The following is a 26,685-nucleotide window of genomic DNA, read 5'->3' as shown; positions in this document are numbered from 1 at the left end:
CCTTGTGGACCTGTTTTAGTCCAGGTTAGGAATATGTAGTCCACATATGGAACAAGAGAAACAGGCTAGGGTTTTAAATGGAAATCTAAAAGAAAACAGAGGCTTCTCTGGTTTAAAAAAAAAAAAGAATAAATAAAAGTACATGGTTGAAGACAAAGAGAAGAGTTAGCAAGGTGATTTAGCAGGAGGAAGGTATATTCCAAGAGACTTCTGGAAAGCCTGATAAGAAAAACCTTCCTGAAAGTGGTGAGCTTTGATGTGGGAGTTGAAAGTGATGGTTATGCTCAATCCATGAAAAGGTAAGGTTCAGCTGGTTGCAGACTCAGCAAGGTATATTCATAGCAAATGTCTGGTGCTGTTGACTGGCTATAGTTTATTTATTTACTCTTCCATCTACCTAATCTCCAAATTTCAATTGCTTCTCCAATCTATGAAAACATTATAGTAACTGCATAAGCCCAAGAGGAATCGGACATGAATTCATCCTATTTTCATAATTTAATGTTTGAAAACTGTCCTGTGATTAGAAAGCAAGATTTGTATCATTCATCTAAAATGTTGGTGGGCTATAAAAGCCCCTCTTTGTCATCCTAAACCATAACTTTGAAAAGGAAGTAGTGGAACCCATACTTTAGAAAACTGTCTAATTTCTCCATGACCAAACTGAGCATTACCTCAAGCCAAAGGCAGACCAGCCACTTTCCTAGCATCTCTCTTGCTGCTGGAGATTCTACCTGTTTCCAGGCTCCAACCTCCAGGCAGAGGGTAGAGTACCAGTTATATGTGAGGGTTGGAGTCCAAACCTTGCTGTAGTACATTGGGTGTTTGTTTGATGAAGAGGTTTGACTGTCCTGGACCTCAGTTACTTAAATGAAAATTGGAATACCCACCTTGCAAAATAGTGTAAAACATGGTAAGTGATGCCTCAGTGTAATAATTAATTTTGTTAAAAATCAAAGCAATAAAGTTGTAGTATATGCTAAACACTTCTACAAATTCTGGTAGAGAGGGTGTGAGTGAGCAGAATAGAGGAAAAGTTTTAAGAGAAGGCAGTCCTTAGCTGGCACTTGTTAAGCCTCAGAGAGACCAGTAAGGATGGCTTTATGGATTTCTTTGTACTTAAGTGGAGTCTTTCCAGGAACTAATTCATTTATTTCTTTAGTGAAAAACTGGCGTCATTGTTTTTGCTTATTTTGATTGCAATGCCTAAAATACCTCCTTTCATCCTCCAAAGTTTTGTCTTTAGCAAAACCCCTCTTCTAGTAAGGGGCACGTCCCCTGACACCTGCAGTAAAATCATTTGTTCATTCATTCATTCATTCACCTTTGTTATGTGAGCATGTAGTGGTGGTCAGAGACTTCACCTTATACTGAGGTCATTTTCTTTTTGTGTATGTGACTCTTCCTGGAAAACAATCTTGCTGAAAGCAAGGATCATATCTGCTTTTATTATTCCCCATCAAAAGTAGGAATCCTAATAAATATTTGTTGAACAAAGTACATATGGTGTTTTGTCATTTATGGCATGCTCTGGGTTCATGGTCTCAGGAAATCTGAAGTACTCCTAAGTGCTCCTCAACACATCCCTTAAAGTGGGCAGAAAGGTATTTATTTTAGTTAAAATTTGGAAATATGGAAGAAAATAAAATGCCATGTGTACTTTAGTTGCTTCTCCAGAGCAAGGCTGTCTAGGTCTCCTATAGAAAGTTCACTAAATTTCCACACTGGGACAAAATGAGGTAAAGGAAAGGCCTGTGTCATATAAGGAAGAGAAAGTCAGGAGTTGTAAATCTTTCAGAGAAGCTTTAACAGAAGAGCGCATGCCTTTAACCCCAGCACTTGGGAGGCTGAGATAGGCAAATCTCTCTGTGTTCAAGGGGCTACACAGAGAAACCATGTCTAGAAAAAATAAAAGAAAGAAAAAACAAGAGGAAAAAAAAGAAGAGAAAGCTTAAGAGAGATCTCATCACCAAGGTTGGACTGAAAATATAGGAAGATTTGGAGGGAGGAAAAGGAAGGGAGAAATGTTGTAATTAAATTATCATTTCAAAAATAAACAACAGCAAAATATTTTAAGAGACTTTTAAAGACTAGATTCTCTGTGGAATAAAATATGCTTGGATATTAAAATCCAGTTTTTTATTCTAAAAATAATTACAACTCTCTATTTTTCTGTGTGTGTCTCTGTCTAGCTCTGTTTCTCTCTTTTCTTGAAAACACACATACACACAAAAAAAGCACAGGCACTTACACACACAGTAGCAGCAGCAGCAGCAACAGCTTAGCATAGTTTTGTTTATCAGCAAAATGAAGACAGAGTATTCACTTGGTTGGGAGTATAAAATATACACAACACTCACAAATATATTCCCAAACATGTATTTTTTATTTAAGACTTTTTTTATTCATTTTACATATTAACCACAGATCTCATCCCTCCTACCACTCCCCACCAGCATCACAACTCATCCACTTCCTAACCCCACCTCCAAAAGGGTAAGTGGGAGTCAGTAAAGCCTGGTACATTCAGTTGAGTTAGGACTAAGCCCCTCCCCCTGCATCAAGGTTGAGCAAGGCCCCCACCATAAGTAATGGGCTCTAAGAAGCCAGCTCACGCACCAGGGAAAGATCCTGATCCCATTGCCAGGGGACCCTCAAACAGACGAGGGCCTAGTCCAGTGTCATGCAGGCTCCACAGCTGTCAGGTTGTAGGTCTGAGGTCCCATGAGGCCAAGCAAGTATTCTATCAGCTACAACTTGTCATTCCCTGACCTTCCTCTGGAGATTAGGGAGTTGGGTACCATCTTACTGGAAGTAACTCACTAGGAGTTTCATCATGTGAGTACCATGTAAACTACACTGCTATGGTTGGACTGACAGGAATGGAGAGAGGTTGTGCTTCAGGGGCTAGGGAAACATTTGAATGGAGAAAGTGCTTGTCCTGTAAGTGTAAAGAACAGAGCTCAGATCCCCAACACTCACAGAAATTTTGAGAAAGCAAATACTGAGTTGAAAAAACTAAGAAGGTGGGTAATTATAATAGCTGAAATTCCCAGTTTACTCATGGAGACTCTGTGGGACTGGACTAGGTTCTCTTTATGAGTGAGACAGCTGTATAGTTTGATCTGCTATACAACTTAAGGGTCCCCCTGGCAGTAGGATCAGGATTCACCTGGTGCATGAGCTGGATTTTTAGAGCCTACTACCTATGGTGGGACACCTTGCACAGCCTTGAGGCAAGGTGAGGGGTTTGAATCTGCCTCAACTGAATGTACCAGACTCTATTGACTCCCCATGGGAAGCCTTACCTTCTTGTAGGAAGGAATGGGAGGTGGATTGGGGGAAGAGGCTGGAGGGGTTGGAGGAGGGAAAAGGGGATCTTGTGATTGGTATGTAAAATAAATTAAAAATTCTTCATAAAAAAGCTATAATTCAGAAGTAGTAAAATAAAAGACATATACAGAAAAGTATATGTCTGTGGTTTAAGTGTATTTTCATGGTTAATTTTTGTCAAGTTGACATAAACCTAGACATACCTGGGAAGATAGATCTCAGTGGGGGAACTGTTGCCATCAGATTGGTTCACTAGTATATCCGTGGAACACATTCTTAACTGCTAATTGAAAGAGGGTATCATCCTTGGGCAAATAAACCCAAGCAGCCTAAGAAAGACAGTTGTAGGCTGAGCAGTGGTGTGGTACACCTTTAATCCCAGCACCTGGGAGACAGAGGCAGACAAATCTCCAATTTCAAGGCCAGCCTGGTCTACAGAGTGAGTTCCATGACAGTCAGGGCAACACAGAGAAACTGTGACTCAGAAAAAGGAAGAAAGAAAGGCAAATGGGAAGGAAGAAAAAAAGAAGGGAGAGTGGAAGGGAGGGAGGGAGGAAGGGAGGGAGCTGAGTAAGCCAGAGGAACCAAGCAGTAAACAGCATTCCTTTTGTGTCAGTTCCTGCCTTGGCTTCCCTTGCAAATGAGCTCTTTCCTCCTTGGGTTGCTTTTGGTCAGCGTTTTATCACAGCAACAGAAAGTGAACTAGTGTATGTATCTAGACACAAGTATGTATTTGTGTATGTTCATTTACATCTGGACACAGGTTTATGTATCGTGTGTATGTTTCTGTGTCCATAAAGCACAAATATGGTAAACGAAGTTAGAAATACTGGGTGAGAGGAGGGAAAGCCTTAGTGGACATAATAGACATGATGTAGATAGAGCTAAGGTGCACTTGTAGATTTGGGAGGCCGGGGACAAACTGATAGACAGCCTGGCAGGAGAGGAGCACATTGTGAGCACATGGCAGACTGAACTCAGCAGAGATCTGGGATCCAAACTGAGGCCACAATGGGGAGCTATGAGGACAGATGCCACACTGAGTAGAAGGAGAAGGGCAGTCCCTGAAAACACTCTTCAGATGGCTGAACAGGGAAAGGAGGATCAAATAGTGATTCAAGAAGTGTGGGAGTCAGTGAGAGAACAGAGTATCCCTGAAGAGTTTACAGATCAGAGGAACATGGGAAAGACCCAAGTTAAATAGTTAACTGGAATTTTACGTTGGTGACGAAGGATAGAATCCCTTTGAAGTTATATGTTGAACTTCAAACCTTTGTTAACACAAAGGAAAACATCTCCTAGACATTATATCATCAGTTTATTCTTCAAAATTCCTTGCTTTCTGGGAGAACTTCTGTTTGAGATCAAGTATCAGGGGAGAGCTAACACCATCGTCTTAAACAACAGTCCAGGGAGGAAGGGATGTTCATTAACCATGACGCCAGAAAGTTCTCATGGGAAAGCAGGCCCCCACAGAGAAGGATTTGTGTGAGAGCCTTAAGAAAGATGCAAGCAAAGTGCTACTGTGCTCTGGGGGCAGCAGAGGAATGATCATGAGCCACCCAGGCAATCAGGGGTATCCCCATGAGGTCGGAGCATTTAATCCAGGGCAGAGCAAAGCTGAGAGAGGAGACAGGGGGAGATGAGCATGAAGGATTTTGCCCAGAGCCAGCATGAGCACATCAGGGACCAACAAAAGAGCAATTTCCTTAATCTCCAGCACATTCTGCAGGGATATTATAAATACCATAATGGCTTGAGTCTGAGGCCAGGTAGAGACACATTATTTTCCTGCCCAGAGTGAGTGGTGCAACAAGCCACATACCTGTTTTGCTTCTTGCTTCTCTCACCCATCAGATAATATTCATTGCTGCTGTCACCACCACTTTCCCTAATGGATGAACGGACCCCTGATTCTTCCCAGCAGTTATTCTATCCACCAACAAAAGAGAAATAAAGGCCAGTTTCAATGACTCAGCCCCAGGGCAAACCTACAAACCTTGAATAGTTCTATAAGGGCCCACATTTAAGGGCTCTATGGGTGGCATTACCCATATTCCCACCCTAGTTTGGAGCAGTTTATTTCCTAATGAAGCACATTTAATTATATCTCTGCAAAGCAAATTCCACTGTATGTGGTCCATAGCATCATGGTAAGGACTCACTTGCACACTGCTGTTCCAATGACACAGACAACCTCTTTTTAAGCACTGTCCACAGAAGAGCCATAATCCAACTCCCCCAGTAAGAGCAGATACTCCACCCTCATTTATTTTTGCAATCTAGAATGGTTACATGGTTTTTATAGGAAAAAAAAATAATTATTTTGGTTTGAATGTGAAATGTCCCCCACATGTTCATGCATTTGAACATTTGTTCTCCAGCTGGCTATGCTACTGGGAAGGTTATGGAGCCTTTAGGAAGTAGAACCTTGCTAGCAGAAGTGGGTCCCTAGGGACATGTCTTGAGGCTTAATACTCTGACCCCACTTTGAATTCACTCTCCATTTCCTGAATACAGATGCATGTGAACATCTGGACTCCTATTCCCATCACCATGTCTTCTCCACTTGCTGCCATGCCATGTCTTCTCTGCCATAATGTAATGGTCCCCTCGGGCATCTCCCTTACATTGATTCATGTTGGATATTTAGTTTCAACTAGAAAAGCAACAAACTCTTAAGTTATTTTGCAACTTCGTTTAGTTTTATCCAGAGTAACATCGACTCATCTAATGGCAATGTCATTGAATTCCTATCATGAACAAATAATTTTAACTATTATCATGTCATCATTTCTGTACTAAATGAAACTGTAAAAGAACTAAAATTCATACTAATAAGGCAAAGAATGACAAATGTAGGAGTCTGGAAAGCACTGAAAACTTGAACATTTCAACCTCTCTACTAGAACTTCAGTGCCCTTTCAATATTCCTCCTACGTCAAGACATCATCAATCCCAGGTCAAAAGCTAAGCTTTTTCAGTAACGATTCAAGTCTTTCTGACATTTAGGATCCAAACAGTTTGGTGATGGCTCCTTAGAACTTTCACAAAGTTTGTTTTCTGGAGTTGTTCCATCTGGAAGAGAAAATATGTTTAAAATAATATTTTAAAAAACGATGTTTCTTCTGCTCCATAAAACAGCTGGTGGTATTTGCTATGGTTTTCTTTGTCTCCCAGCCTTTCTTATTTCTTCTTAAATAGCCCAAGATCTTTCAATTTTTCTGTATGTAGCAATATATTTAAAAGACTAACAATGAACCAAAAGTTCAAGCTGTTCCAAATGGGTAGTAATAGCCAGGGTGCCAATCACAAGGAAGTAACAAAGATTTATTGCCCTCAAATGATGCCAAGTTACCAACCAAATGGATTCAGGGAACTCTAGGAGATCCAATAGCCTCATCTAATCCTTTGAAAGTTTAGTTCTTATGCCTAGTTAGCTATTAGCTCTGTGTTAATGTACCTTTCTGTGTTTTCTGCTTTGTTTTAACTATATTGTATCATACTCTACAGCATAGAGCAAGATCAACAAGAGAAAGAGGCTTGATTGGTAGCTGTTCTACTTCTAGCTGTTACAACAAAGTACTATAGCCAGCTGTAGAAGTCTGAATGTGATTGACCACCATAAGCTCATAGGGTTGGCACTATTGGGAGGTATGGTCTTCTTGAAGTAGGTGTGGTGTTGTTGAGGGAAATGTGTCACTGTGGCAGCAGGATTTGAGGTCTCTTTTGCTTAGGCTTTGCTCAGTGTCACTGTCCACTTCATGTTGCCTTCTGATCAGGATGTAGCCAGCACCATGTCTGCCTACATGCTGCCATGCTCCCTGTCATGATGACAATGGAGTGAATCTCTGAACTGTAAGCTACCACCTCAATTAAATGTTTTCCTTTACAAGAGTTGCCATGGTCATGGTGTCTCATCACAGCAATAAAAACCCTAAGATACCAGCACTACTTATAAAAATATATAAATTTATTTCTCATAGTTCTGAAGGCTAGAAGTCCAAGGTCAGAGTGACACTGTACATCCATTGTACCTCTGTGTGGCATACTAAAAGCAAAGACATCTCCTTATGTCCTCTCAAGAATAAAAAAGACACTATGCTGAGCCTTTTATAATGTCATTAATCCATCTGAGGAAAGTTACATCATCAAGACCTAATTACCTCACTATAACTTCACCTCCTCATAATATCACTTCAGTAGTTAGGAACTCAACTTAAGAATTTAAGAGACATACATTCAATCTGTAACTAGCAGAATGTGTGTGTTTGTTGTACTCATTCATGACTTTTCTGTGACATACACCTTGCTTTATAATCAAATTCACACATAGTTCCTTTCTTTTATTCACTGATTCCACATCTCAATGCACAGTCCATTTTAATTATTTTTCAATTATTTTCTGCTAAAGAGTTCTATGTTCTTTGATTAAGAGCAACAACATCACATATATTATGGGAAAGAATATCAAGTCTTTGTGGTAGGATCACATTTTGTATGGAATTTTTTGAAGACCTCTCAGAACTAGTGGAACTTTTGTTTTGACCAAAAGAGAGAGAGAGACAGAGAGAGACAGAGAAGGAAAAGAAGTAATTCACAATCAAACTAGAGAAAACTGAGAGGTGAATTTGAGAAAGACAGTTAGTTGATATTCTGAAGAAACTAGACATGGGAATGCTATATAAAATAAGGAGTTTGAGAGTACAAATGTGAGGAGAAACTGCAGTTGGTATGTGAGAACACAAATAGATAGATAGATAGATAGATAGATAGATAGATAGATAGATAGATAGATAGGTAAATTCTAATTCCCCTCCCCCCAAAAAAGAATACAAATATAAAGATGTTGATTGAGGATAATATAACCCAGTGGCCATAGGCAGGGAATGTCTGCTTGGGTAGAAACCCCAGAAAAAAAAAAAGCTTGACTGAGGCATTTACTAATATCCAACCACACCATGATGAGGACCCCAGTAGAAGAAGGAAAGAAAAAGAGAGACTGATAGGTTTTACAGATCATCTCTGTAAAGAATGTGGAAGAAGACAAGGCACTTTCCACACTGGCCTAATAATGGGTCATTAGAAGAACATCCATATGTAAATACTCCATTTTCAAGATAGCCACTTTCCTCTCTGCCATTCTCATACTACATTAGTGCAAAAGAAAATCAAGCAAACAAAATAAAGCATACAACACTGTAATGATCCCATGGAATATTCACAGGTACCTATAAAACTAGGTAGTATATGACAGAAACATATCCTAATGTAAAACTCCCATGAAGCAAGTAGCTCTAGCCTGGAGACCTACACGAGTCTGCCAATTCCCACTGAACAAGTAATACCAGTATAATACAATGGTAATATGACAAGTCCCAGAATGGGAAGAAAGTGAGTGTCATTTAAGAAAAGAGAAGAAATATGAAGGTCAGGTAACATAGTACACAAGGGTATGTTTAATTCCCCAGTATGTGTTTTCCAGTGAAAGAGGAAAGGAAAGCCAGAACATTGCCAGAGCTAGGCTGCCTGGAAGTCTGTCTAGCATCATTTTAGAGAAGTGATCAAGAGAAGCACAGAGATCTTGAAGCTCTTGGTACTGCTCAGCAGGAAACAAAACTGACTGCACCATACTTAATTAATGCCTGGGCCAGGAGTTCTTTCTTGTTGAGGTGAAAGGAACACAGAAGGGCACTGGTAGGCACAGGCAGGCCTAATGTTGGCAGAAGGATGGAAGAAGAGAAGTGGTCCTTCCCTGTGCTAAACTTCCTTGGAAGCAAGAAAATCTTGCCTCTCTAATGTGTTTAAAAGCTTCTCCACTCATGAACTAACAGAATTCCAGATGTGCCTGTATGCTATTAATTTATTTTCTGCTTTAAAATTATTTAAAGTATTTGTGCTATTTTTTCCACAAAATCTCTAAGTATCTTAGAGACTGAATTTGAGAGAAGACAAAAGTTAGCTACTTCTCAAGCTGGCCTGTGGATGGTAATTAGGAACATGGAGTATCTACAATGCTATCTTATTTATGTTCAAACCCTCTTCTCTGAGTCACGTGTTGCCAGGAACAATTCTCAGTACATAAGAGCTGTGAGCCTTAAAGAAAGCTTCCCCACCTCAATGACATCCACCCAATGCACCAAGGAAATGGTGGAGGGCTACACAGAGGGCAAAAGGAGACAAGCTGTACTCAGAGAGAGGATAAGATGCTCTTCTAGGTGTCAAGTAAGACATTAAGATAAAAACTTTTAAGTTTAGAGGAAGTATTACCATCTGGTCCTCCATTCAGCAGCAAACCCTGCATTCCTGAGTGAAACTCACAACTTAAATAGATAGGAGAAAAGATAGACAAAGGATCTCAAGAGTGTAGAAACGACAAGAAAGTCCATTTGACAAGTGTGGGTAAACCTTAAGGAAAGAAATGTCTAAAGATTATCCTAATCCCAACAGGAGTATTTCTTCCATGAATTAGTCATTACACTTCCAGAACCTAATACAGTAATAGTAATAGGCACAGTAATAGTGTTAGAACCAAGAACAGAATTCCATCTGGGGGCAACTAGAGATGCAGGTGTAAAACAGAGTATGCAGAGGTAGGATTCCTTGTTTGTTTGCCCAGATATTTCTCAAATTTAGGGGTTAAGATAAGAGGCCAGGACCCAAGCCTTGCGCAGAACAGAAGGGAAAACTACAGTGACGTGCAGGAAGCTTCCTCCTTCTGCAGAAGATTTTGGAACACTGAATATATATGGGAAAAAATTTCTCTCTCTCTCTCTCTCTCTCTCTCTCTCTCTCTCTCTCTCTCTCTCATGTTTATAAGAATCAAACATTGGACCTCACACATTCTAGACACACCTTCTACTGTTTTATCCACAGCCCATTGTGAAAATTTTTAAAGTTTGACCTCACATTTCAATAGTCACTTGAATTGAACAGGATAGAATGGAATAAGCAGAATTGAACCTGAGAACTGACCAGGTCAGACATATACTGAATCCAACCAAAGAGAGGAACTTTCAACTAGAACCAACTGTCTCCAGTCTAGTTGGTACCATAGAGTCCCATAAATATACCAAGTTCCAAGCAATTTCTTAGATTGGATAAAGTGTATGGAATGTGTGACCTCCAGATAAATCATCTAGGGCCCCAGCAATCAACATTCCCCTCCCCATTCCCTGACACTGCCCAGAAGCTCCTTTGGGCATTTCCTACTATTTCCCTGTAAAGCTGATGTTAGGGGGTTAAGGTGAGGGTGAGAGTTAAGATTTTATGTCTGGACTTTAAAGGAAAGGCAGACATTCATGGAGTGAATTATTTTTCCTTTTCCCTTCTTATTCTTCTATTTGGACTTCATGATGAAGCATAATTAATACTGAAGAGCTAACAAGAACATTAAGTAATGAAAGACCAATAATAACAGAGAGTAAAAGGAAAACAGCTCCTCAGTTCCTACCTTGGCCACAAGGCTGTCATAATAGCTTCAGGCTCAGGATGAAGTCATGGAGGAAGCAGGAAAGAAACATGGAAGAGCGGCTTCAGAGGAAGGGCAGGGAGCCAGAGGAGAGCACAGGGGTGGCAGAGCATCGACGTTGTTATGGAGTGTTTTTGTCTTGCCCATCTGATGGAGTCATAATTGCAGGAGGATTGAACTGATGAGGCAAGGAAGACCTCTTCTGCTTACATTCGCATCTTTCCTCTGTAATCATCTCTGAGAAAAAAACATTAACTTAGAGATGGATAAATGGCTGGAAAACTCAGATCATCCGCTCAGTGAGTGTGGAGTTCTTGCAACAGAGCTATTTATGGAGAGCCTCTCACCACCAGAAAAATCTAAATGTCTGCACTTTTCCAGGGACTGGGGCAGTTTTCTCAGACAAAAACTTGGTAACAGAGCACATCTCTCCTCAGGGCCCATTCAGAATGTAGCCTCTTCTAGAACACAGATGGATAGTACAAAATTGATTATTCAAAAAGCAAGGCACTCACTCACAGCACAATTGGAGAGACAGAGCTCTCTAGGAAAAAATAAATTGGAAAAGTTTCAAGGTGGGTGTCTTGGCCTATAGGTGATCAAAAAACGAGGTCATGGTGTCTTCAGGTGGTAGATTCAAGCTCACTGCACATTAAAGACTGGAAAGTAGACATGGGCTGGGCCTTTCAGGAATTTTGCTAACAGAATATACTAAGGTCGAGAGATGAAAAAGTTATACTAATAACTTCCTCCATCCTTGAGACCCCCTCAGGCTCTCTTTCTTGGTACATCCCTCATTAGCTCCTTTAGGAGCATCTTCAGTTTCCTTTAATCTATATTTCCCCCTTGCACATTTCTGGGCATGCATGATGTATTGACTTCTGCTGAGGCTAGTTGTTTGACCTAAATTCCTTAATAGACTCTTAACTGTATAATGTCACTAATAAGCACATTCTACATATTAAAACTTTAGTGTGGGTTAGTTGAATTTACTAATTGATTACTGGTAAAAAGCTATGCTTGGATTACCTGTTAAGTGGTGATCTAAGAGGCATTTAAAATCTGACTGAGGTACAGAAACTTTTCAACCTTCGAAATCCCAAGGCTAATCTCACAGGACATTACTGTCCAGCATGCTCTCCTCTCAAGGAGTTTCTCTGCTTTTCTGTTTCTTGAAGGCTGGGCCTGTGGCCCTGATTCAACTTTCTCAGCTGTTTACAGAATGTTTTCCTCTTCGGGCTCCTTCCTAGCATGCCTAAGTACAAACAAATAGAAAAATATGTAGTAAGAAGTCAAGGAAGGACTTACATCCTGTAACATATGGAATGTTTTCCCTTTGTTTTGATATGCTTAGATATGTGTGTATTCATGTCTATACATGTGCACATGTATGTGTGTATATATATATGGGACCAGAGGATGACCTCAGATAGCATTCCTCAGATGTTGTCTGCCATTTATTTTTTGGAACACTTGCCTGGAACTTGCCAAGTATCCAGCCAGCTTCATGGATCCACTTGTTCCATTTCTCAGCACTGAGATTAAAAGCATGCACCACTACATGCCTAGCTCTTTTTAAATATGTGTTCTAGGGATTGAACTCTGGTTTTCATGCTTGCAGGGTAGGCACTTTAGCAAATTGAGCCATCTCTGTAGCCCAGTATGTGGAGAATTTTAGCAGTGGACACTTCAGAAAGTTTATGGACTTGAAGTAGAGGAATCATCCAAATAAAATCTGGGACAAGTTTTTACTTTTTTTTTTCCTTTTCAAGCATATTTTTCCTTTCACTAATATCAGGTGACACCAGCTGGCTATCCTGCATTTGCCCTGCTAGCTCCTTCTGTAACCCTCTTTACTGTTCTGGGGTGTCCACCCTCTGCTTTACTGAAGTCTTAACAGAAGATGAGGTATAGCAAGATGCAGCAGCCAAAGCCTGTACCTGAAGCTCCCTCCTTGAAGCTCTCTGGCTTGGAAGTAGCTGAGTTTTTCCACCCAGGGATCCTCTTTAGAAAGTCTAAATGTGGGAACTATCCTCAGACCTTAAGTTGGAAATACTTCCTGCTCTTGATCAACCTGGGGGAACATTTTTGCCACTTTTACTTAATACTCCAAATCAGAGTCTTCCCTCATCCCAATTTCCTACAAGGATTCCAACCAACACAAGCTTCCTCTGTACAAAGACAGGCTCAAGGAACTTAAAGATGACATCCCACTATTGTGATTAGTTTGATGTTTGAGAAATTCTGTGACTACTGGATAACTGGACTAGTTGGAGTACTGTCACAAGCTTCTGCCTCACCAATCAACTGATTCATGAGAAACTCCACTAAGAAGTTTACAATGGAATAGGGAAAACATCTTGTAAAAAGCAACTTAGGCCCTGACAGTGACATGTAGTAAAGGAGGCCCCCTCTATGCTTCCATCCCTGGTCTGTGTTCTTTGAAGCTCACACGAATTTCAGAGAGGGCAGTGATTCTAAGAAGACTTTTGTTTTTGTCTGTCTGTCTGTCTGTTTGCTAAGAGAAAAAGAAGTGGAATTCAACAGATAATTTAAAGTTATCAAGTCTCTTATTTACATAACTGGAATGTCTGGCCATAAACACAACTTTGCTCTGAGGTGAGTGGCATTCTTATAAGGTATCAAGATAGTTATTTTCCATCAAGATCAAGAAGACCACTGGCATAGTGTTTCTTAAGAGAGAGGTTAACTAAGCATACACAAGTCACAACTTAATAGTTGAAGCTTTCTGGTCCTGGATTTGGGGAACCGAATCTAGAGTACCTTCATCACTCTGGACACTCCTCTCCCCAGGTAACACTCGCTCTTCCATTGGTTCTTGCTTTCCCTGATGTGCAAGCTCATTCTTCAATGACTGATCCCATATGTACACTCTTCAATGTCTGCTCAGTTGTCACAGTAACTTGCATATGTGTTCTTGTTGGGAATGAATACTGAAACCAATAGATTCTAAGCAGTGGGTACCTAACCTTTTATGTCATCTCATGCAAAGCCCAAGTAGAGAGAGAAGGATGCACTTAAGAACTGGTGTTATGTTGAAAGCACTACACAAATTCAGACAAAACCATCCTAATTAGCAGAAAACAGTTATTATGGTAGTCACAATGGTGAAAATATTCAGAAAGCACTCTACCCTCTACTCTCCTCCTTTGAGAACTCCTGTTGTAGAGCTTACATGAAAACTACACACTAGAGTCCTGGATGAATCTTCCTGGATTCCCCTGAGGTTCTATGATGAGAGAGAGAGAGAGAGAGAGAGAGAGAGAGAGAGAGAGAGAGAGAGAGAGAGAGAGAATGTATTCAGGTACACACTGACTGCCTTCTGTCTGCAACAGGAAATGACTCCAAGGTAAGGCACAGGGGGAGGCGTTTGCCAGCTGCAGGCTCCTGGGGTATAGCCATAACCATAAGGGCTGAGAGTTTGGGGGAAATTGCTTGCAATGTGGGAGATGTTCTTGCATTTGAGGGGAGCATTTCTTCAGGCCAACATGGACCAATAAACAGTTCAATTTTTTCATTGTTCTAATTAATTTAATTAAGTTAACTTCCAAGGTGTGTTAAGAAGCAATGCCTTGGGTGATTAACTGTTCCCATATCAAGGTGTTTTCACAAACACATTTACTCTGATTAGTGTACACATTATTATGTAATTAAATACCTCACACAGAGGAATTTATTAGTGCCTCCTTGTCTTCTAACAAATAAAGCAGTCTTCAGAATCTCTTGGAAAAGTGATACTGTTTGCTAGGGGAGAAGGACAGACAGATGTGGAGATCTTCATAGCTCTAAACTCAGAAGGTAATTCCCTGAATTTCCTCAAGGGTCTGGACAGGAACAAGCTACCCTTCCCAGTATGATAGCACCTCCCATTGTTAAAGCCTGGCCTATCCCGAACCATTTTCTCCCTTGCCTATTTCTCTTTCCTTTAGTCATGACAAGTATATATAGTAACTCAGAAGGACCTCTTCTACAAAGAAGGAAAGGCTCTACAGAGTAGGAAGAAGACTTCTCACCTCTTTGTGCACATCCTTCAGAGCTGACCTTCAGAAAACCTTTGGCTCCATCCATCACATGCCACATTCTAGTGACAGACACCTTTTCTGTGGGGCCCACTCCCCACTACATGGGACAGAAAGGGCTCATTTTGGCAGCTATGGAAACAAGTAAGTATTAGTAAGACACTAGATTCCAAGACAGGTTAAAGCAGTGATTCTTTCTGGAAAGACTATCTTCCTGAAGTTTTGTCTTTCATAGCTAGCAACCTTATTATCTCCATAGTCAGTGCTACAAATTGTGTTTCCTCATTATGGCAATATTATAACTTACATCTATTAATCAGTCTGCTTCCATACCAAGCACCATATCCATCATTGAATTCAACCCTGTAACTACATGAGATAGGCTGTTTATTATCATCATTTCAACAGGTAGATCTATGCTGAAGAGCAGTGAGTATAGGCCCTTATTATGGGCCAGAAGTCAGAACAACAAGGCCATCTGACTAAGATGCCCCAGCTCTGGCCTCTGTTCAACCTCCTGCCCCCGCCTCATTGCTGTGTGCAGGAGCCTAGACACAGAAGAGTCCTGATTTTCAGGTCTAGCAGCTCCAATCCTCATAATACCTTTGCTGTGTGAAGCCATACACGTTTCCCTACTAGCCTGTTCCACTCGTTGTAGTGAGACCCAGGCAACTTAGCTACCTCAGAGAGGATAAATTAAGTGACATTTCTGGGGAATGTAGAAAACACTACTGAAGGCCAAGTGAATCAATGCTGAACGCAGAACAAAACAGCTCCCACCAGTGGGATCAGACTGTTCAGGTTGGTGGCAGGGAGAGAGAATTATGTGAGCCGGGGGCTAGCTCCTGAGGGAGCCAGGATTGATTCTGTATGATTGATGACTTGGGGACAGAATGCCAACTCATCAATCGCCCTGGCTCATGCCACGGACAGCATCAAGATCACTTTTCCCTGGTGCCCAGTCTGAAAGATTTCTCTTCTGTTAATGTTTGTTTGGCCTGGGGCAGGTGCCTGCTGGGCCCAGCTGTGGAATGTTACCAAGGCCTTCAGAGGAAAGACAGGTGACAACATCTGGCAGGAGGGCACAGAACTTGAAGGACAAGGAGCAGGATTGGGAGCAGGGGTAGAGCTGTGTGTCTGTGTGTGTGAGAGACAGAGACAGAGACAGAGACAGACAGACAGACAGATAGACAGACAGAGACTGAGAGAGAGGGAATGCTAAACATCATTCCTATGTGATATGTGTGTGTGTATATATATATATATATATATATATATATACATATATATAACATGTAACAGAATTAGATATTTTCTGTGACTTAGCTTCTTGTCATGAATAACAGTAATCACAACTATACCTTCTATGCTATCAGGGTATTAGGAAAACATTCCATTATCTCTACATTTTGCTGATGCTTTAGAGGTTAATGTTTATCTCCTTAACCATTCATTAGCAACACTTTTTGAAGAAATGTAAAGGTTGCCTTCTTCACCTTCACTTTTGATATCATATTGTTGTAGAGCCCATTCTGGCTCCTTACACAGGTCTTGCTACCCAATTAAATGCATGCTTCCTAAGAGTAGACACAACCACAGCACTTCTTCCCTAAATCTTCTAGTCTGAGCCCATCTGACTGCGTGCTCTACAGCTAGTTATCCTGGCAAGCTTATTTACTTGTGTATGGTAAAATAAAACAATATTATAAATGCAAGTTTACATATTCTGTTCATATATAAATGCATATGTTTATGTTATATGCATCTATGCACATATTTATGTATCTTTTATCATTTTATTTCATGTGGATGGATGTTTTGCCTACATGTATGTCTATGTACCATGTCCATGCTTGCTGTCCATGGAGAGCAAATGAGGACACCAGATCCCCTGGAACTGGAGTTTCAGGTGGTATTGAACTGCTATGTGAGTATTGGGAACTGATCCTGGGTCCTCTGGGGTAAAAAAAAATAAGAAAAGGCAAGTACTCTTAACCACTGGATGATAGGCTCTCTTTGTATAAAATAACCTGGAAATCTATATACCTCATGTTTGCAAATACTAGGCTGAGAGATATAGAGGGAACTAGGAAACATTTCCTGAATGTAGGAAAGAGTTACTCTAGAAAGTGATATTGAGTACTAAAAGGAGAGCCATGGCCAAGTCAGAGCCTTCCTTTGGAAGTAACCAAACCTTGCACACATCCACCTAAAGCCACCCTCCCAGCACCAGAGAGAATGAAACTATACACAAATTCATATTCACAGCCACAATGCCCATAGGTACTTTTGGCCAAAAATCCATGAGCACATTAAATTTGAAGGAATTTGAAGTCCCAGGTGTTCTAAGACTCAAGATTCTTCTCTGGCATCTGTAATAAAGAATCAGTGTCTGCAAGACACCCTACAGCAAGCTCATTCATTTGGCCTAGGGGCGGGGCAGAATCTGGCTGCTAAATGTCCTTCACCTCCCTTCACTATTTTTTTTTTTTTTGCTTAGAATACATCTATAACTTATTCATTCACCTTATCTCTACCCAGATTGTAATGTTTCAGAAAAAAAAATGTTTTTCATTTGTATTCATCATGTTCCAAACCCAACAGTGATTAATGTTTTGATATATTTGCCACAGATGGTTCATTTTCTGAGAAAATAGATAAAAGGTTACAATGATGAAGTTCCTTTTATACTTCCTCTCAGTCTCATTCACCTAGATGTCTACTAGACATAGCAAATCATTCTGTCCCCAGGACTTAACTTTTACTGTGTGTGCTTCACCATACAAACACGGCTTTGTAGGTGTGCTTTCCTCAGGAGTGTCCAACATCCTTTATAATATGAAGGGATTTTTAAGGATTCTAATGAAGGCATGCCATGGGGTCTGTGGCTGTAATGATTGGATGGTATATTGGTTGAGCATAAAACTTACAACCATGCATATGGATGGACATGTATGCTTTTTCCAATTTGCTACCATAAGTCCAGCTGAAAAAGACACCCTTGTTGATCTCCTTTCTTCAACTGGGGCTGAGTTTCTGTAGAATATATACTAAAGAGTAGAAATGTGACCTCATAAACATTTAGCATTCTTACCTTTAATAAGTATTGGTGAATTGCTCTCCAAAGTCTCCACTACATATTGGTTCACCCATCAACAATATACAAAGACTCATTTATGTCTCTCTAAATTTTCACCAAGACTTGGGATTATTAAACTTTTTGCTGCCATGTGTAAGGGGATATTTTTCCAAACTGCTTTTCCTTGTGCACTGATGTGTTTGAGCTGCTGAAGTGTTGTGGCTAGCCAAGCTTTCTTACTGTGCATAGCAGCTTGCTTACCTTGGCACCTTCCCTTAGCTCCTTTCCCTGTTAACTGGCTCATCCTCTCTTATTGGTTTAAAGGGCTTTACAGATTTAAGCTGCCATATCTTCATTGATTCAAACTATTATAAGCATCTTTCTCTATGTGCATCACTTGCCTTTGAAATCCATACACTGTCTCTCAGCCATGTGGACTACTCATGATTTAGTGTGAGGAAAAAAAAAGATTTTTTAATGATTTCTATTTACAAGTCTTGTTGGAGAAACATTTATTTCTATTACAAAGATGCACTTTTTTTCTATAAGCCACTTAACATTGTATCTGTAATATATGTGTCTATTTCCATCTTTTTACTATTAAGTTTTTATCAAGTTCATTTCACAGGAAAATCAAATTCAGGTAATACAATTTACTGAATAGCCTACCATTTCCTAAATGATTTGTGATATCATATACAAAGTTTCTGTGTGCCTTTGTTTTCAGATTTCTGTTTTTATTTGATCTATTGTATATTTGTATATGGGATGTGGGAGTGTGTAACATTTGTGTTTGCATGAGTATATGCCCATGGATGTTCTCATGAGGACCAGAGGAGGACATTGTCTTCTCCTGTCTTTGTATTTTTAAACAGAGAATGTCACTGAATTTAAAGTTCACCATTTCAACTAGGCTGACTGGCAGTGAGTTATTAAGATCTGACTGTTTCTGTTTCTTAGTTCAGGGGCTATAGGTACCCAAAACCATGCTACTTTCACATGAATGCTGACACACAGAATAAATACTCTTGCTTCACAGCTTGTGTTCTTACCTACTGAGCCATCCCTCTGTCCCTAACCCCAACTCCAACCCTAAGATTTGGTCTATTTTCATTTTATCCCAGAAACAAAGCCACATCATTTTTGTTACTAAAACTTTATACTAACTTCTAATAAGTTCAAGGAAATATTCAGTTATTCTTCAAAATGAATAGGCCTCACTATTTTGCATACAAATATTAAAAGTAGTTTGTCAAGTTTCATGAAAAATTCTATCAAGATTCAAACAGAAATTTACTGAATTATGGAGTATCAGAAAATATATATTAGATAGATAGTTAGATAGATAGATAGATAGATAGATAGATAGATAGGCAGACAGACAGACAAATAGATGGATATAGATAGGCTTTCTGTTGGCTTTGGTAAAATTTCTACCAACTTTCCATTATGGTCTAAAATTTACATTTGCTTAAGAATTAAAATTGCTGGGTATTAGAATTTCCTTTAGTATTACTTAATTTTGAATTTATTTTAGTTATATTTAAATAATCTCTCAACTTTGTGCTTGAAGTCAAGAATATCTTCAACTTTGTTTCTTCTTAGTAAATCTAGTTATTTTTATTACTTTTTGATTTATAAACATAAACTCTATTTTCTCTTTTCTCACATGACAATTTTCAAAGAAAACTTGAAAGAATTTGGCATTCAAATTTCTTTTTAAGAAGTATTTTTTATTCACTTTTGTTTATATGGGAGTGAATATATCAGCCAATGTTTGTGGGCATCTGCAGAAGCTAGAACCATTGTGAGACTGAACAGAATATGGGAGATCTCTGGAAACTATAAAATGACCTTCCTAGCCTTAGGATTATGGCATAAAAGGAGAATAACACCATAGAAAAGGCATAGACAATATTTTAAGGAAAATCATAAGAGAAAATTTTCTTTCCAAGTACAAGAGGATTAAGAACACCAAATAGACATGACCATAAAAGAAGCCACCCATAACACAATATAGTTAAAACATTTAAGACACCTCACTTTTGTTACACGTGTCCTAGAAATTAGACTCTGGTCTTCATGCTGGCACAGAAAGAATTTTCCCAATGCAGCCGTCTCTTCAGGCCAGGTGTCTTAGATTTGTAAGTCTTTTTTTGTGGGGGAAGGATTAGTTTTCAAAGTTAGAGTTGACAATAAACTTAATTTTTTGACATAATATAGCTCAAAATATATGTTTTATATTTCTAATATATGTGGGATTTTTAGCAATTCCCTGTCTTTTATTCCAAGTTGGGAGATTTTCTATTTTTCTTGAAATAGAAATAGAGCTTACTCATTCATAACTAAATTTCATTCATTTGCTCCATCACTTGCTCATTTATACTTTGTTAATATTCATCTTTATTTTCATCTCCTTTCTTCCTCTAACATTTGTCCCAATTTACTCCTTCTTTCCTCGTTTTTTGATGTGGATGGGTGAATAACTGGTTTTCTGGAGCATCTTTACCACTAATACAAATATTTAAATTTATAACTTTTCCTTAGTGCGTCTTAGCTACACTTCATAAATTCTGACATATCGGATTTCCATTAACATTAAGTTGTTTTTTTTTTTAATTTTTGAAGTTTATTTTTAGCATATGGATGATTTAGATGTATATTGCTCAATTTCCAAATATTTGTCTGTCTCGATATCTTTATGTTGTTGATTTATAATTTAATGTGTGGCCTTCAGGGAATGTACACTGCATGATTTCAATTCTTTGAAATTTATTGAGACTAATTTAATTAGCTAGCATATGGTCATTTTTGGTATATGATTCATATGTGATTGAAAAGAATGTATAATCTGCTGTTTTGGAGTTTAGGGTTCTATAAAAAGCAAATTAGGCCAAGCATCTGACAGTGTTACACAGATTGTAGCCTCCGTGCTTTCTTTTTATTTATTTGTTCTGTCAATCATCCAGATTTGGGGGTTTCTATTTCTCAGCTTAGTTTTGTCCATTTTCACTTTACATATTATTTAGTTTCATCTTGACATATATTGCCTTTGCCAGAATTATAGGCCCTGATAAATTGAAATCTTTATAATTATGAAATGCCTCTGGTTCTGCAGCATAATATTCCTTATATGAGAATTTATTTATAAATAAACTTCTGTTTTGTTGTTGTTTTCTTTTTCTTTTTTTGGAAAGGGCATTGTTTCTGTTTACATATATTGTTTTGTTGTTTGTATCCCATTTGATATAAAGTCTCGTGTAAATTGGGCTGAGAGCAGTACTCACTATATACTTGAGGCTGGCTTTGAACTCCAGGTTGTCCTGGTTCCTCCTTGATCCTGTAATTGCAGGTGTGCACTGCCATGCCCAGCTAGATCTTTAATAAAAATATATCTTCAATTTTCTAGATACTGCAGAAGTTATTTTTATTAATATATTGTGGTTGTATAGTGTTACATTCTTTTACATATAAACTATCTGATTTTAATTCTTAATTATTTTTGAGATTATAATACAACTCCCACACCCAGGTTCAGGAATAATTTGAAGAGAATGTGGAAATATTATAAGAACCTTATTTTAACTCTAGGTGTACATATTATAGGCAGCATGTATCACACTCCTTTTTGATATCTAATTTAACAATCTGAACACCCTTAGCAAGTCTGTTCATCAAGGTTCTCTAAGATGGATAGCATGAACAGTATGTATATAGAATTTATTAGAGTGGCCCACAGACCACGCTCTAAGTAGTTAAACAGTAGCTGTTTCCTGATAGAAAGCCCGGGATCTAGCAGCTGTTCAGTCCACAAAAGTGGATGGCTCAGCAGTCCCAATCTGATGCTAGAATACCAGGGAGGTCCTGTAGATCTGCCAGTTTTCAGCCCACATTGGAATCTCCAGGAACTAAGTCCTCACTCCAACAAAGGTATGTTCCCAAAAGGTGAACATACCCATGAGAGAGAGGGCAAGCATACAAAAAAGTAAAACCCTCCTTTTTCTGTCTTCTGTAGGCTGTCAGAAAGTGTGGCCCAGATTTAGACCTTCTGACCTCAGATGATCACTCACAGTTTCTCCCAGTTAATTATAGTTAATTCCAGTTGTAGTCAAGTTGACAGTCAAGATTAGCCATCACATCAAGAGTCCAGGTACATTTGACATAAGTCCTGTGTTTCGCTCTGTCCTCTTGGTTCTTCTTTGTTTCCTCTTTGTCACCATTCTTTCTCTTTTACTGTGTCCCTTTACATCGATCCATGTGTTAGAACCCCAACTCCTTTCCCTTTGTTTCCTGTTTTAATTGAGCCTTTTTATGTTCATGGCTATTCTGTAGACTTAGCATTGACATTTAACGAATGAGATTCCACCTTCCCAAGACATTCTAAGGTACATTCCCACATGCCTCCAGTCTTCCCACTGTAAACTTGCCATCCTGTACCTTATCCCTAACTGTGCTATCTCTTACCCTTCATCTCTTCTTTGCTACTGCTTAAGTCTACTCCATGAATGCTTCTCTCTCCTTTCTGAATCAGAAATTGTTGTTTCTGCTGGATCATTCTCATTAAAACACAAACACACTCTGATTGTCTCCTCTTTAAAAAAATTATTTGGCCCTACACTCACCTATGTGATTGTAGTATTTCTCTATTATCCTTTGTAATACTTTTTGAGAACAGTTGGAACTTAATTTCTTCCTCTTAATTTTTCACTGCAAACTAATTAAGGTTCTATTCACAGTATTCTTATAAAAATGCTCTTAAGGACACCATTATTGTCTATATTTTTTTAAACAGTAAATATGCAGTTAACTCTCAATCTCTGTTTTAAATCTACCTACGGAGCTCAGCACTACCGAAAACTCCCTCTCCCTTGAAGTAATTTCTTCCAATTATTTCTCACAGATTTTCTTCTCTGTCACTTTAGATTTGTTTGATTTGAAGAGATTTGTTTCTCTTCCCAAGTTTCTCCCCCTGATCTCTCCTCCACTTTTTTTGTGCTCCAGGGCTCATAAATGGAGTGGCTTGCCTGTCTGGCCATAAGCATTCTTTGATGTCTGCACCCATTCCTGTGTGTTCCTTATTGATATTACAGACCAGAGCTCCTCACTGGATCCCACTCAAAAACCTAATCACAAAATAAAGACATCGCTTTGTTACTTAGCCTCTCTGGGTCTGTGGATTGTAGCATGATTATTCTTTACTTTGCAGCTAATATCCACTTATAAGTGAGTACATACCTTGTTTGTCTTCCTGGGTCTAGGTCACCTCACTCAGGATGATATTTTTTTTCTAGTTCCATCCATTTGCTTCCAAACTTCAAGGAGGGCTCAAGGCAGGAAGCATGGATCTCCCTGGGAAAGAGAAGTAGAATATATTTCAAGGTGGACTTGGGGGGGGGGGGGGGATGGGAACAGGAGGGATTAGGTGAGAGATGGAGGAATAGAGTACTAGGAAAGACGACTTGAAGTGGGAGACATTTCAGGGGTGAGGTGGAAACTACCAGGAATCTATGAGAGTAACTCTAGTGAAAACTCCTAATAATGGAGGATATGGACCCTGAATTGGCCATTTGCTACACATAACCAGCTGAGGTTTCCCATGGAAGGACTGGGACACCAACCCAGCCACAAAACCTTCAAACTACGATTTGTCCTGCCTGAAAGATGTGCTGGAGTAAAGGTGGTGCTGAACTTGTGAGAGTGCCCAAAGACTGGTCTAACATGAGACTCCTGACGTGAGAGGGAGCCAACATCTGACTCTACTTGGATGGCTAGGAACCAGACAGAGCCTGGATGGCCCAGAAACCTAGGATAGAACTCAACCTGACTGAGAAAAATACCCAAAGAGAGGAGGGAGGGGAATCTGCTGTCTTGGTGTAATATATGAAAGGAAAATAAAAGGAAAAGGGAGAAAAGGACCATTTCGACACAAATTTGTTGTTTTAAATGACAAGGGGAAAACTGTACTGGTCTTAACTCCCAGGCCCCTTAAACATCTCTCTCCTACCACACTTCTTTCCAATTCCAATCTGGTCATTTATCTACATAGAATCCTATACCACACAAGTCAAAGCCAAGAAGACTATGGTGGCCTCTTACGAGCCTGGTGCTCTGCTCCTTTCCACTGCCATCCTCAGTTCCTAGGATTCTCCTGCTTGTCCATCACATCCCACCTGTCCTGGCTTTGTTGCTCTTTCCCCAGTGTGTCAGGAACGTCCCCAGATCTGGGCTGCTGTACTCTGTTGCCTCTCTGTCAGAACTGCTGTTTCTCCAAACACCTTCTTCCCTCTCTCTCTCATTTTCTTTAGCTAGCCACATAAAAAGCCCCCTTCTCAGCACAGTCTTTCCAGGATGCCCTATATAAATTAGCAACTCCTGTTCCCACACAGCTTCATCTCTTCCCCATTTTCAGGGTTCCTCCGAGGAACAGAACCCATAGGATGGTTGGAGAGTTGGCGCACAGACAGAACTTACAGAGACTGAATAACATGGTTGTAGGGGTTGAGATGCCCCATGATATAGCCGCTGCAATGGGTTGACTTGATAGCATAACTCAGCCTCTTTCTGAAGGCCTCCGAACCAAGGGAGTCAGGAATGGAGGGCGAAGGAAACTGTGGACCACTGACAAATTTCCTAGAGTGTAAAGAATAGAGAACATGGAGTGAAATCTTTAGGTGTGGATGCTTTGAGAAGTCATGGAGGCATGCCTAAGGGGAATGTGGGATCATCACTCCATCCTCTCTAGCATTTCATGATATGAGCTCAGAGATTTGGTTCTGCCATGTGCTATGACCAGGATGTGCTTACCTTGCCACAGGCCCAAAGCAGTGGAGTCAGTCAATCATGGACTATAGTCTCAGTAAGCAATCTTTTCTCTTTATAAGTTCATATCATAGGTATTTGTTACAGTGTCCAAAAGCTGACTGTTACAGAAAATTCAGACATTTTATACCCATTATACTTTAACTCACTGTTGACCTCCAATAGAAAGTGGCATTCATTCCTAACTTTCATAGTCAGAACCAACTATCAGAAAAACACCCTTGCATTTTTAACCATCGAGCAGGGGCTTGGTTATGAGATGTTCCTATTCCAAACCTCATGACTTCGACTAGTCTCCAGAAAAATTCTTGTGCTTAATGAAAGTCTTAGTTTAGAGCTTATTTATTCTTTTTTCATATTTCCTCCCCTACCCACTTCCTTCTTTTTTTGCAGTTTTTTGAGACAGGGTTTCTCTGTGTAGTTTGGGTGCCTGTCCTGGATCTCACTCTGTAGACTAGGCTGGCCTCAAACTCACAGAGATCTGCCTGGCTCTGCCTCCTGAGTGCTGAGATTAAAGGCATGTGCCACCACTGCCCAGCTTCCCCTTTCTTCTTAATCTCAATTCTCCAAGGCTTTTAATTCTCTCTGGAGTGAAGAGTAGCAACAATCCTTTTATCCAAAGCTTCCTAAGGAAAATTATGCTTGATAATCTTCAGGCTCTTAAATAAAAAGCCTGTGTTTTAATCATAGAATTGTATCTGTTCTCTCCTCAGTTCAATGAGGGGTATTCATGGGGTTGAGCTTTACTGGTGATTCTCAAATGCACTCCTCATAGAAACTTAGCCTCCTAAGGTTCTCTGAGGGGCCTCTGGCTATAGTTCTGAAATGAGGCTACCTATCAGGTATGGAGCACCTGTCCCTAAGAATCTCTGAATGCTTCTGGTCTCAGTTCTGAGATGGAGCTGACATCTTGTCAGGTACAGAGCACCCATCTCTTTCCTATGAGGTTCCCATGCATAGCTGCTAAACTGGCTGCAAAAATGCAAGTGTCATTGACTCCCTACCATGCTTACTCTAGGCTGTACTTTCTCAAGTGATGGTTTTGAGCTAATAATATGATGTGTTGACACATAGTAGGTATTGTGTAAGTGCCAATGAGGCTGTGTGGTTTCATCTCTGCCTCCTATGCAAGGAGTTTGGGCCCAATGGTCTTTTCTCAAACCCGCTTAATAAAGTCAAGAAACCCTCTGAATAGAAATGGTGATGGAGTGTATTGCCTAATTAACTGTGCTGGTAATTAAACTGCAACAGAAACAGCCTATATGCACTTAACTAGACATTTATTATAGCCTAATAAGGTAACGATTGTATGATAAATACATAGTACTTGATTACAAGGAATAGATGCTCTGAGTATTAACAAATGCTGGTAGATAGGGAAAAAACATGACACAATTTGTAGTATCTTTCATTAAGAAAGAATCACCTTAATTCTTATACCTACGTTTACATACTTATATAAATATAGTCAGCTGATTAGACTGACATGGTGAAGTATGCTCACTAACTCATTTCACCACATTTCACATTTGCCCTTAGTTTTGTGACTAAATGTGTCTGAAAAATAAAGTCATACAGAAAAATAACAGATCACCTTAGAGGCCAGCAATTGGTTCACTCCTTCATGATAACCACAGACCAAAGAAACATGACTGCTTCAAGGTTCATGGACACAATAGCCTAAGGACAGAAATGCTGCCCTTTTGGCTTCTTCTAACATGTTCTTTTCCTCCTGTAACATAGACATATGTGTTTTTTAAAGTAAGCTTTCCCATCTTCTGAAAGATATCTTCTCCACCTGCTTGATGTCAGGAAGACACCTGTTTTTCTTGTAGAGTAGATGGATGCAAGCCCTCAGAAGGAGAGCTAAGAGAAAGTGATTGACATACATCTATCAGCAAAGATAGTACAGCCCTATGAAGATAGTAGGGTTTGAACCAGAT

General features: G+C 39.6%; 1 long non-coding RNA gene across 1 annotated transcript; it reads right to left on the bottom strand.

Annotated features, from left to right (window-relative positions):
* Positions 1-5,556: 5,556 nt before the first annotated feature.
* LOC118594918 lies at positions 5,557-23,188 on the bottom strand. Its single transcript, XR_004946431.1, has 5 exons — positions 23,159-23,188; positions 14,839-14,976; positions 11,834-12,059; positions 10,787-11,041; positions 5,557-6,411 (listed from the first exon to the last, which is right to left on the bottom strand). It is a non-coding gene; the product is annotated as an uncharacterized LOC118594918 (long non-coding RNA).
* Between the last annotated feature and the right edge of the window lie 3,497 nt (positions 23,189-26,685).

This window comes from Onychomys torridus, chromosome 13 (assembly GCF_903995425.1).
Source record: "Onychomys torridus chromosome 13, mOncTor1.1, whole genome shotgun sequence".
Classification (NCBI taxonomy): domain Eukaryota; kingdom Metazoa; phylum Chordata; class Mammalia; order Rodentia; family Cricetidae; genus Onychomys; species Onychomys torridus.
The sequence above is the reverse complement of the archived record's forward strand: the minus strand, read 5'-3'. Positions and strand labels throughout refer to the sequence as shown.